Raw genomic sequence first — 13,743 nt, 5'->3', positions numbered from 1 at the left:
GCTCCCTTGGAGACAAAGATCTATCACACAGCCTTCATAAACTACTTAAAAATACACTTCATAAGCCTTTCTATATAAGAAGGTCCTAATTATAACCTGCTTACCTTAGAGCAGGAGTGATGAGACAAGCCAAAAAGACATCAGAAAATATCTTTTGACTTTCTGTTAGGGAGGGGAGAAATCAAGAACAACACACCAAGAGCATGCCAACATGGAAGAATAGGATGTGGAGAAAATGTTACCCTGACTAAGATCATCTAGTCACATTTGTGTGCTAGATTTATTTCTAATTTGTCAACCAAGAAGTTGAAGCTTTTCTACTTTTAACTACTGTTCTAATTTTGGCTAGGATAAAGTTAATTTTCTTCCTAGTTGCTGGTATAATGCTATGGTTTAAATTTAGTATGAGAATGATGTTGACAACACATTGATGATTCAGTTGTCACCAAGCAGTTTTTACACTTAGTCATGGACTTTGCAGCTTCCCTCACTATCACACCAGGTAGTAGACTGGAGAGCACAAGAAACTGGGAGGAGACACAACCAGGCCAGCTGATCCAAACTGGCCAATGGGATTTTCCATGTTATATGGCATTATGCTAAACATACAAACTAGGGGCAAAGTGGTAAGAGGCTGATGCTCAGGAACTGTTGGGTATCAATTGCTAGGTGGTAAGCAATCACTTGTTTACTACATTCTAATTCTATTATTGTTATTATCTCATAACAGTTCTATCAAGCTGTCTTTATCTCAACCCAAAAATTTTACTCTTTTTCCCCCAGTTCTGTACCCCAACCCACTGGGAGCAGGGGAAAATGAGTGAGTGACTGTGTGGTCTTTATCTACCTGCTGTGATAGGCTTACCAAGAAAGTTGCTTGCCTAAAAACAGAGAAACAAACACAACCTGAGATTTCTCCTCCGCTCTAGTAATCTTCATTTTCTTGTTCATTTTCACAGCAAAATACTCATGATTGTTGGTAGATGTTTCATTTGGCAGTAAATTTAATATTTGCATGGTCACAAGTCGCATCCAATCACATTAAGCATTATGTGATATACCACATGTCTGTAGAGCTCACAATTAAACAGAGAAGCAACGTGGGTGACATACAAGTGAGCTAGGATAAGACTGCAGCAAGGAGCTTTGATAGCATATACCTGCTGTACTGCTGCTGTTCTTCTCAGTGCCTACCCACAACAAGGTTTTACTTTACTACTCTACAGTACTGAGGCGATGACTTTTTGGGGAAGTTTTGTTAAGGATGCCAGCTTGGCTTCACTGTTCCTTATGGGAATCTCTCTTTTAAATGGCTGGTGTACAAGTCAGGAATAACTTTGGCCTTGCACCTTAAAACTGATGTGAATATACACCAATAATTTAACTACAGGAGAAAAACCCAGTAGAAAATAATGCATCTGAGGCATTCATTTAAAACCAGTTAACAGATCTTAGCTACCACTTTGTTGGCACGTGCTTTAAATTGCTTGTGAACAATCTGCAGCCTACTTGTATGACTGCTTGTGGAACAGTTTTGAACAGAGAGAATACCCAGTAAAACGCCAGGGAAAAAACAAAGCACTCAAACCTGAGGAGTGCTGAAAACCCTAAGAGCACTGAATATACCATTTGTTAGGAAACATTTGCATTTTATCTTTAAATTCTGCACATAAAACTCCTCAGTTGCCGTTTGCTAAGAGCTTTGATAGCTTATTCTTCTTGGGTGACTGCTCAAGCACATGCTTTTCTCTGTTACAGGTTTTAGTCTTGCTAGATTTCGGTGGAATAGCCATTAAAGATCCTCCCATTTTATTAGCAATAAATGGATTAAGTAAATATTTCAGAATGGATTAAGTAAAATATTTCATTTTTATAGCAGAGAAATGAAATGCAGGAAAAAAGAAGGGGTGCAGAGGCTATGATCCTGATTGTGAGTTCCATAGGCTGTGCTGTGGGTCTTGAATGACACTATAAAACTCTGTAAGACTTTATTTCTTAGAGTTTTCCATATCTACAACCACGATAGCTGCTTTAATCTCTGATTAAGGAACAGGATCTACAGAGCATCCTACTCTACCAGTAGCAAAGTAGGCATATCATTCGATGACAGAAAAGCATCAGCAGCATATTTGGGTCAACTTCCCACTATGACTTATTAAACCTTTTATAAAATAAAGCTCAAAGACCTTATTAATATCAACAAGGTGTGTTATAGTCACTCTTAATGGCAGGGATTAACCTTGTCATGGTTTGCTGCTTTCGTTACAGTGCTAACAGCGAGCTAGGCTTATCATTCTGTTCACGATACTGTATCTTTACTGACTGCAGCAAATAGCTGATTTGGTCTTATTCACTGCAGTGAAATGATATTTCAGGATTTCAACTTTCAGGATATTATGAATTTCTTCTGCAAAGCATGGATCTAAGCCTTGAGATACTGTGGCTAATCAATTATATTAATTTCTTGTTGAAGCAGTGAAATAAATTTTCTGACCTCTTATGTATTTCTCTAGTTGTGAACCAGCCAGGAGAATTGTGGGGACATAACAGACTTTCTAGTTAAAAAATGAAAGCAAAACTTGAATATTGAGCTAATGTTGAGCTATAAATTCAGGGGAAGATTCTAATCTCACCTGAGAAAGGTGCAGATTTATTTCAGTATCCTTGAAATCCCTATTAGTGGTATTCAGTACCTCTGTTAGTGGACTGTGCTGTATTAAAATTGGGAGAGCATGAACAGGACTGGAGCAGACAGAGTGTTTTGGAAAAGTTCTACTATTCCAGAGAAAACAAACTAACCCCAACATTTATCTACAGATTTTAACGATTGAAAGAATGCCCCTGTTTATTCCAGACATAAATAAGTTTGTCAGTATGGAGCTGGTCAGCTGAAGCACACTATAACACTTTAAAATACAGCTACAGCTTCCCAGAAAAGGGACTATGCTCCCTTAAAATTTAAGAGATTAAAGTATTTGTGTATCTGTTATTATTTTATGCTTTTCACCTATGAATCTTTCTTCATGCCAGGGGAACATCTTGAGCCTGATTTCTGCCTCCATTAGAATAAATGGCAAGTTTTCACAGGACAGGTGAAAAGACCTCAGAGACTCAGATAATACATGTCTTTTTTAAGTAGACTGGATAACTAGAGAGAACAACCTGCCACAGCAGTGTATCTTAATGACTCTAATGCACATTATGTTGGAAAGTAGGACAATTAACAGTTTAACATAATGATAGAACATGCATCCTGGTCTCAAGGATGGCTCAATAGATTCACTTCAAAGTCAGGCAGAATCCACATCTGGGAAGAGGTAATGCCTTTGTCTGCAGCTTTCCTGAAGTGAGTGTTCAAATAATTTTTTTTTTTCTTAACAGCTGGGGAAAACCTCAGGAGACTTGCTGTGTTTGAACCAAATCTCAAGGTGAACTGTTTCAATGCAGCTAGTAAATGCTGCCATAAATGCATGGAGGGGATTAATGTATCTTTTTATAAAAGGGGCAGGAGAGGTAAAAAGGTGTTCCCGCTGCTGGAGTTCCTCAGTGGTGTCTGCCAGAATGCCTCGAGGTGCTTAAGACCTCCAAACATGCCCACAAAGTACCCTCCATCTTGTGGGCTCACCCCAGGATCCTTTCCTACCAGGCATGAGTACCTCTGCATTTCTATTAACTTAACATTATAATTTATTTTAGTCTCACGTTTTATATCAATCTGTTTCTGCCAGTTATTTACAAATTATGTGGGTACAGGGTTTCCAAATGGAAGCCTGTGTATCAACGGCAGAGATATATGGTGGACAAAATCCTATCTCCGTGTCCATGTGTGAGGTGTATGTAGATACGGATTGGTGCCTTTAACTCAACTTGGAAATGAAACTTGAGATCATTTTAGTAGGGAGGTAATATAAAAGGGAATCTTTATTTGAAGGCCTTCAGAAGCAGTTATGGAAAGATATCCACAGAAGCCCATCACCCCCAGGCATGAGTACATTTTTATAGGAAATTTAGGAAATTTAGGAAATTAATGTAATTGATAAAAAGCACCAATCAGGAGGATAACTGGTGATGCAATTCCCTCACAGGTCAAGCTCCTTCTCTGGAGTCCCCCCTTCAGCACTAGCTGTATTTTGTCCATGAAACGTAACTCAAAGAGTTGTTCTCAGCTTTTGCTCCCAGGAAGAACTAAGATAGGACAGGGGCCTTGTACCCCTCAGGGCTTGGAGCTCTGGGATTTGTTTTGTCTTTCTGCTTAGGGAAAGGCCATGAAAAGTACTGCAAAAACTAGCTACTAATAGAATAGGTGAAAGATTTACAAATATATGTGTGAAGAATACAGAGAACATAGAGAAAACAGGCAAAACCTGAACAGCATCAGGATGACCAGCAGGAGTTCACGCGGTTAATGCTCTGAGCAGTGCAGAGCTCCACACACAGTCAGAAATATGCTCTCAAATGAGGAGGGTATGCTCCTGGACATTCACAGGAGCTCCAGAGAGGTGTCTCCTGCTGCTGAAGATCTGACAGCTGTGGCTGGATGAATTAATGGCTCTGGTGCTGGCCGTGCAGATGAAAGAGCTGCAGTCCAGTTGATGGAGTCTGCAATGATTATACTGGTTTGCCAGGAGACTCAAAACCACTGGTAGCTATTTCTGAGCAAGCTCCAAGAAACATCTGGATCTTCCAGAGAACTGATTGCCTTCAAAGTTACACACTACCTTCAAGTTCTTTGTTTTGGTAATCCTAATAACTGTATATCTACAGGCTATGGTTTTATATATGGTTTTATGGTTTTATTTTCCCAGTTTTTTTTTTTTTTTCCTTCTCTGTTCCAATTTGAACCACTTTAGTGGAGTAAAGGTGTGAAACTCAGATCTGCTTGCTCCAGCTGAGATGGAAAAACATCCAGGGAATAGAGGGTGTCTCTTGCAGTTCTTGTGCTTTCAACTCCAGCTATACCTTGTTAATACCCAAAATGTTTTCATCTATGCTGGGACAAGAGCCAAAAGTTAGAATTGGCCTAAATACAAGGAAACAGCAGATAAACTGCCTGCTCAGCTCTCTCATGCATAAGCAAACGGTATCAGTGGACCTGGTCCTTTTCTCATTTGTGGACATCCTTTTATGCAGATTCATCCTGTTTGGACACCAGAGACAGGAAGAAAACCTAATGTGCCTTTGAAATTTAACACACTGCACTTCAAGAGGGATATGGAAGAATGGCTTAAATCCCTTGCAGAAACAAAGGTATTTAAAATCCTGGTTAACATGGACACAGAGAAAAGTGGCATGATTTCCCTTTTGTTTATGTTTCAGCTAAGCTGTAAGTTTGGGACCATGGTGTTGAGCCAAAGAGGAACACCAGGGCAGGTAGCTGACAGTAAACCATGACTATGGTGATCCCCATGTCTCCTCTGGAGGAAGGTCTGAGGTTACAGGATCATTTACTTAAGAGGGCAGTTTGAGTCCCAAGTCTGCATTCTCCCTGAAGATTCAGGTTTCTACTTTGAAACCCCTTTCCTCTCTGAACACAAATGAGGAACTAAACTAGAAGTGAGTAACCAGAGATGTCCCCAGTGAGGACAAAGTTATTTTAATGTAGTCCAGAACACTGTGAAAAAAAAAAAAATGAAAAGCATGTATGAGCTGTGTGTTGAATATATCAATAGAAATTTTAGGAGAAATTACCATTGTGTTGGGATGTAGCTGATCCAAGTAAAGGGGACTAATGGAGAAGAGAAACCAGCATATCTCGAGTAGTTGCAAAATCTTTGTGCACTGGTTTTGGATTGGCTTGGTTAAGGGGTTGCTGCTAATTGGGCTACTTTTGTTCAGCACTTCCCTTGAACAGATTTCTACATATTTTCCTCCAAAGAATTCACATACAGATCTACTGAAGGTACCAGGAGAGCTATAGCCTCAGTGGCATTGTGGCAAGTGATGACCCCCACGTCACAGATGCACTGCTGCACTGCCTTCTCTCAGTCCTGCTGCCAAGCAGTCCTGAGGGCAGAGCCTGAGATCTGCCTGAATAAAACCAAAGCACCAAAGTGTATCAGCAGCCAGGACTAACAAGGGTGAAAGGAAACCTTTTGCTTTTCCTTCATGAATAGCAGGTAGATTTAGAAAGTATCCTTCAATGCATGTCCACATCAGGACTAGCTTCCCTGGATGCCTGCAGGGAGGAGGACAGGCAAGACCTTCTCACAGTGATTAAGTTCAGGTTGGCAAGTTGGAGGGTGAGTGATGGTGCTGTCTTGTCTGGAGGGCTCGAGAGCTGGTTCCTCAGCATGGGTTCACTGAGAGACCCAGCAGGCAGCTGGGCTGAGTCATCCCCGCTCCCACCTCGTGCACCTACTATCAGGCAAATCTGCATCTTTTATGGTTTCGAAGCCCAAAGCTTGGCATCACAGCAAAACGAAGAGTCCTGAAGTCCCAGTTCATGTTTAGCTTAGTCTACAGATGATTATAGCTCCAATTTCTGTTACTTTATTGTTCTGCTGAGCTTGCCCGGACCTGTTGACGATGAGACCAAGCAGCCAGGCATTGCTTCTGTGACCACTCTCACACTGTGGTCATAATGTTTGACATCATGCACATTCCCATTTTGTCTGTGTCCCTAACTTTTTAAAATGAGGTTAGATATTACTTCATGGAGTGAAGTTATTTCATCACAATAATGACTAAGATTTTCCTGTTTATCCTTGCCTTATTGAAAATTCTGAAGAAATCTCTACTATGACATATTTTTACCAGAGAAGCAGTAAGTACTGTTTTATTTCTTTTTCTTCTGAGTAATTAACAAGATGAATACTCTTCTATGCATATTTAGTAAGTCTTATGTTCAATCCCACTTCTTACTTCTAGTTGTCAAAAATTACTATAAATTAAATAATTATGTGTGCCCCCCACATTGCAGTGACAGCATCCTGAGAATTTCTCTGTGCAGCCTCAGTACTGCTGCACAGAAAGAGAAACTGAGGCACAGAGAAGTCAAATGGCTTGCAGATTTAGACAGAGCCAGGCATGAATCCCAAATCTACCAAGTCCTAGTTAAATACCTTGGCTGCAAAATAGGCCTTCTTTTATGGACATTACAGCAGTGATTTGCAGTGGAGCTTCCAGAATCTACTTATGCCATCCTGTAAGATTTGAGAACCTAACTCCTTTAGTACCTTTGAAAATACATTTGAAAGTATGTTTTTATACTTTTTTTGTAAAAATTATTGTCTTCTCTATTTCCAGTTCAAGATTATACCTGTAATTAAAGGTGCATTTAAAGTGTAAAAATCTGTTTTTTTCTGACTTGCAAAAAAGCCTGTAAGTTCCAACATTTTACAGTTTAGTAGACTATGTTCAGCTGTCTTTCCCTGCCACCACATTGTGTAATAACTTTTGTTAAGTCTCGTATCCCATCTCATTCTTATATAAATAACAGTGTCACCTCCCCAAATGTTGTGTTGAAAAATCTATGGTGTGAGTATTTAAAGAAAGGAGTTGGGATCATTGAGAAATATGTCTATTATTTACCCTGCCAGTATTCCAGCAGAGAGATGCTGAAAGTAACTGCTGTGCTACATAGCTGAAAGGAAATTGAGGGAACAAGTCATCCAGCAAGTCTAGATGCTGCAAAAATCAGATAGGAATTGGCTGTTTTGTGTTTTCACTTTTGGATTGAAAGCACATTATTTTCTGGGTTGCAGTAGGTGGAAGAAAAGTTACTGGGGAAGCACAGCAGACCCCGTAACGTCTGTGAATTTCAGGGCAAACTGCCAGGCCCCAAATCCTTCTCCCCCTCTACACACAGTCCAAGCCAGTTTAGTAGAACCTCAGCAAATGTTACAGCCTTTCCTGCTTGCTTTGCACTGCTAATATATTTGTGCGTTGAAAAACCTTGCATCTTGAAAATATCCTTCAGGGAGGGGAGTGGGAAATCCATATTCCTCTGTTTGGCAAAATCTCTTTGATGTCTTCTCTCCTCTCCTGTCATGCTTCTGTCCGTGTGAGGATAAATGCACTGCAACTGGGAGAGTGAGATAAACAGCGTAAGGAGAAATCATTATAAACCTCATGCTTCAGCGGTGTATTCTCGGAAATGTGCCAGTCATAAAACCTGACCAGGCCTGAAAAATAAAAATCTCTCAAATAATAATATAGGATCTCCATGGACCATTTTCTTATGCCTCTTCCCCAAGCATGGAGCATTAAAAGATTGAAAACTCCTTTTTGCTTCATTCCATACAGCCTGAAAAACCATACAACATACTCCACATGCATTTACAATAACAAAATGCGGAATAAAAGAATTTTACTTCTTGGGACTGCCTACAAAATGAACCTTGTCCCTGCAAAATTAAATACAAATAAAAGGAATAGGGGACAACCATGGTATAAGCCTATGTATTCTTCCCACTGCTCTTCTGAACGATAAGCTGGAAAAGTGCTGTAAACAGATACCTTCTCCTGTGTTCTGTGGGCTGGTGAAGAGGCATGTGTACATTTATATGGAATTGAAGTGCAAGTCATATCATTTATGTGGGGAGTAAGCCTCTTACAGGCGGGCCCAAAAGCTTCCTTTCGTTTCTGAGAAAATTTCAAGTACACAAGTGTTGCGGGTGGTTGCGTCACACAATAAATGTGAAAACAATGTAAGAAACTTTTGGCCACCCAAGATGTCACGACCATTGTTCTGCTGGGCTTCTGGCCTCATTGGAGCTGACACACAGCATAATGAGTAACAGGACTCCTCCCTGTGGTGCCCCTGTAGGCAACTTACAGGACTTGTTTGTGAATCATTCTTCCTCCCTCTTATTAACAGCAACTGCTATAATGGTTTTCTGACCGTAGTTATCTCCTGGAGGAAACCTTGCTGATGCAGGGCTGTACTCATTATGCTGTGCAGGCTGACTTCATCAAACCTCACCTTTTGCTTTGATGCATGAATCTCAAGCATGAGAGGGGATGTGCTTTTTTTCCCACAGATTATTCAGTGGGCTGTTAGAGAAACCACATTTTATAAATGGGGATTGCCCTGTTAGAAAAAACCAATTAACACGATGAGCTTTTAGGAGCATTCCCTTGCCAGCTGTCTTTAAAATAATTCCAAAGTCATAAAGTAGATGGCTCTATCATGAGCAGTCTGCCCTGGCACTCAGCCCCTGACTTATGCTGTCTTGCCTGACCGAGATTCTGGCTGTGCAGGACGTGAGGGGTGCAAGGCAGAAAGCAAGACTTGCTCCAACCTGCACCCTCCTGAATGGCTCACAGCAAAGAAGAGGCTGGTGAAACCTCTCCTCCACACCTCTCCCTCCTGCCTCCTCTGGCAATGCGCCCCAGGGCTTGGGGAGCTCTCTGCCAGCTCCCCTGTCTTTCACCTGGTGGTAATTTTCACCTGGCTGCTTGAGCACTTTTTAACAGCCAGTGAAATAAAAGGATTAAAAGTGATTTAATATATTGTCATATTTCTTCTGAAAGAGGAAATGTAAAGCAGTGAGGTTTTTTTATTACAACATTTTTGTCTATTTATCCTATAGGTAGGGTTTAATTACTCCCTAATTATGTTTGCTCAAGTTTGCCCCAGTTTCTTCCTTCAGATGAACACTATTCAGATCACACATTTATGGATTTGCTACTCATGACATGACCAGTCTGGCATTTTCATTATCCTTCAATTTGATCTCTCCTCCTAAACCAAGGTTGCTGCCATTAACAGTTTTTTTACTGCCACAATTAACTTCAGTTCAGGATTAAGACTGCATTTTTCTCCGCTTGATATAACCACCTAAGGAAAGAAGGTCTCTGTACTGGGGAGATTATCAGTTAAAATGACCTTTCAGGGCCCTCATTCTTTTAGAAATGGTTTCTGTTAAATTTATTGATTATTTTCTGCCCATATTTGAATCTCTGAAATTCTATTATTTTTTGTCCTCATCCTCTTGCTTCACTGCTAACTGTGTTTATTGATACTGCACTTCTTGGGTCATTGCCCCAATAAGTACTGAGCTGTAATATTACTTGCAGACATTATTCAGCATTCAGACACTTCACCTGCACTCATCAATCCTGCTTCACCAACCAATTTGATTTCATGTTTTAGGTAAGGCTCTGAGAGATATGCTAAAATACAGTCAAGTACTCAGTGTCTCTGGTACATTTTGACTCTTTTCTTAAAACCATAAAATGTTATTTCAGTAGGCATCACTTTATATATTCAAGCACAGAATTGCACATTTTTTATCTCTCCTAGCTCTTGCCTAGCTTCACAGGCCTCAGTAGGTGGCTAATAACTTATTTCCATTGTGCTGGAAGCTCCTTTTTCTGTTCCCTCTCAGTTACCCATCTCTGCTGATCATACATTATTGGACTTGCTCAAGTTTACTTTGAGACACCCAGGGACTTTTTCAAATTAATGGTTCAAAAGCACAGTAAATTTGCTTTTTAAGTTTTTGCCAGGTAGAGGGTCTTGTTTGTGTAAGGACTGCCAGAGGTTCCTCTTAAACTGTTAGAGAAGATGGTCATATATTGATTTAATAATTGATTCATGCTCTATCATCAAATTTCATTTGGAAAGAACAGAGAAATTAATGTTCTGTCTCACTTAACAAGGAATATAAAATTACCTTCTGGCACAGATGCAATTACTTGGCATTTGATATGTTTACCTTTAAATAATGAGATAAAGAATATTAGAATAGTTCAGGATTATTCTTGATTATGAATCAAATCTGAACATTAAATGCTTCAAAAGGTCACTGCAAGAAATTTACTTTCTTCCACTTGAAAAATATCTACTTATCCACCTATCTACTGTGTCCGTCCTGACTGTGCAAATACTTTAGACTGAAGTTAAAAGAAGGCCAGTTTCTAAATTTACTAGGAAAAACCTTATACATCCTTAGAATGCAGAGACTGCCACCAAACTCTGCTATGAAATGCTGCTCTTCTCAACCTGTTTTCTGTGAACAGAGAAGAAGTAGTGGGGTATGTGATGTTTGGAGGCCATTTTGGACATGATCATGAAATGATAGAAGTTTTGATTCTTGGAGGAGTGCGGAAAGGGTCAGAGAACTGCTGCCTTAGACTTCTGGAGGGCAGACTTTGGGCTATGTAGGAGGCTGGTTGACAAAGTCCCTTGGAAGGGACTCTGTTAAGGAAGGCTGGACATTCTTCATGAAAGAAACCCTAAAGGCACAGGAGCTGCCTGTCCCCATGTGCCTAGAGACAAGCTGGCAGGAAAGAAGACCAATCTTACTGAACACAGAGTTTGGCTGGAAATCAGGAAAAAAAGGAGAGTCTATGGCCTGTGGAAGAAGGGCAGAAAACTCAGAAGGACTACAAGGATGTAGTGAGGTTATGCAGGGAGAATATTAGAGGGGCCAAAGCCCAACTAGGATTTAATTTGGCTATTGCTATAAAAGTCAATAAAAATGTTTCTACAAATATATATCAGCAACAAAAGGTAGGCCAAGGAGAATCTGCATCCTTTATTGGATGTGGGGGGAAACAGTGACAAAGGATGGGGAAGAGGCTTAGGCACTTAATGCCTTCTTTCCCGCAGTCATTAATGATAAGAACAGCTGTTCCCTGGGTACCCAGTCCCCTGAGCTGGAAGACAGGGACAGGAAGCAGAATTAAACCCCCACAATCCAAGGGCAAATGGTCAATGACCTACTCACCATTTAGAAACACACAAGGCTATGGGGCAGGGTAGGATCTAATCAAAATGATTCCACGATTCTATGTTTCTAGCTCTTATTTTTCTTTTGTCCTAAGGAACTTTTGCATTCAAGATTAGCTTTGTAAGATTAACTTTTAAATTGAAAGACTTAGCTAATTAAAAAAATATTCCCTGCAGGAAATAATTTTGAAATACTCATGGACGGTCACTGAGGTAAAAATCTTTGTCAAATCAACTTAATTTAAAAAATTCTACCAAGATAGAGCCAGGAATCAACATTAATGACCTGATTCATACAGTGTAGACACAGTCCTCTTGTATGTTTGTGTTCTCATTCTGGGAACCCCAGAACTAAAAAGCCTAAGTAAAAGTTCATAAAAACAGAAAAGAGAAGCATATAGTAGTAGCAGGGTTGGGAGGACTAACGTGAAGACCACAGAAGAAAGAGGAAGCTGTGGAATTACAGGTCAAGCCAGTCTAAGTAAACAAGCCTTTTGCATGAGCTAGGAAGAGAATTCCAACTTGGAATAACTTTTTAGGGCATAATAACTTGCATAATGTCTAAATGGTACATGATTGCATAATAACTAAATGCTAAGGGAGTGATGAGTCAGTGCAACCAATACCTGACCATGGTGGTACATGTAGGGTCCTGTTTCTCCTCGATAGCCACCCTAAGTGAGATAAGACCCACCTTTGCTGGCTCTGAACCATGTTATCCATCTTCTTGTGCTCTGTAGAGCTTTATTTCCTGGGGCACAGCAGTGAACAAGCATGCAGCTCAGGTTCTAGAGCAGTAGAATCTGACCTCCTATGGGCCTGAAAGCAAAGTAATACGCTGATGGACCACAGTTGTCTCCAAATGAAGGCTGCTTGGGTACGTCCTCACTTGTAAAGTAGGTGAATTTTGTGAACCAGGCAATCTGCCTGTGAATAATGGAAAATTAGGAGTACACAGTTATGTCATGTCTGCAGCACACAGTGCCTTAGGACAGGATTCAGCTTGCTGACTATAGCATTGACATTTGACGTGTCACACGCAACATGAAATAACTCACAGAAGCAGGCTAGATGTAAAAGGAAAGAAAAAGAACTCAAAAAAGCTAAATTTATTTTCTGACTCCACTATATATACAAAAGTGAAGGGTGAAACTGCCACCTCTCCAACCACACTGGTCAAACTAACAGTCTATCAATACTCTCTACCCACAAAGAAGAATGCAAAACAATAATTATTTACATGAACATACATGAGAAAACTCTGTTGAAATATGTAAATATCAGAAGGCATAGGAACTTTTAGAAGAACTTTAAAACTCTCAAACAGGGTGACATTGATGTCTGTAGATGATATTTGATATGCACACTAAACTCATGAGAGCTGATAGAGATCAACCCAAAATAGTCAGTGCAGCCTAAAGGATGATTCAGTCCATTCTAAAATAGCACCTAAATTATGAGGAAGTTACTTACTGAGAGGTGTTCAGTTTTGTAAAAGGTCATCCAAAATAAAGATGATGGGCCACAACCTCTAATGCAGCAGCATGATATGGTGTGTAATGTCTGCTACCCCCACACAGGTGTCCTGGGTTACTCTGAGCATCCCACTTGGTACCAGGCATATAGGTTTTGGTACAGATTTCTGCTACAGTGGCTCATCAGCTGAGCCACTCCTTAGAGGCTGTTGACTGTCCTGACCCAATATCCATGGAGCACAGTTAGAACTTGTTTTCTAGATGACGTGTAGATGGTTACCTGCACATACCTGATAATTTTTGTCCTAATCTGTGATCTAAATCCTACCCTTGGTAACTGCATGGTGCTCTGTAAAGCACAGCATCCATTCCATCTGACCCTGGTCTAGGGAGAAACATTGGGTAGACATCCTCAAGACAGTGAAAGTGCCTTTCCTAGATTTTAATTTTTGTTGCAAAGAACAAACCTTTAAAAAGCATCTGGACATGACTTTATCTCTCTGTGTAAGCAAAGCCCATGTTCCTAATTCCACACATCTGTGACCCTGGTAAACTGATTTCTTTTGTAATGGAAGGGGGCATTCCTTTTGA

Source organism: Vidua macroura, chromosome 1, assembly GCF_024509145.1.
Source record: "Vidua macroura isolate BioBank_ID:100142 chromosome 1, ASM2450914v1, whole genome shotgun sequence".
Lineage (NCBI taxonomy): Eukaryota > Metazoa > Chordata > Aves > Passeriformes > Viduidae > Vidua > Vidua macroura.
Note: the sequence above shows the minus strand (reverse complement) of the source record.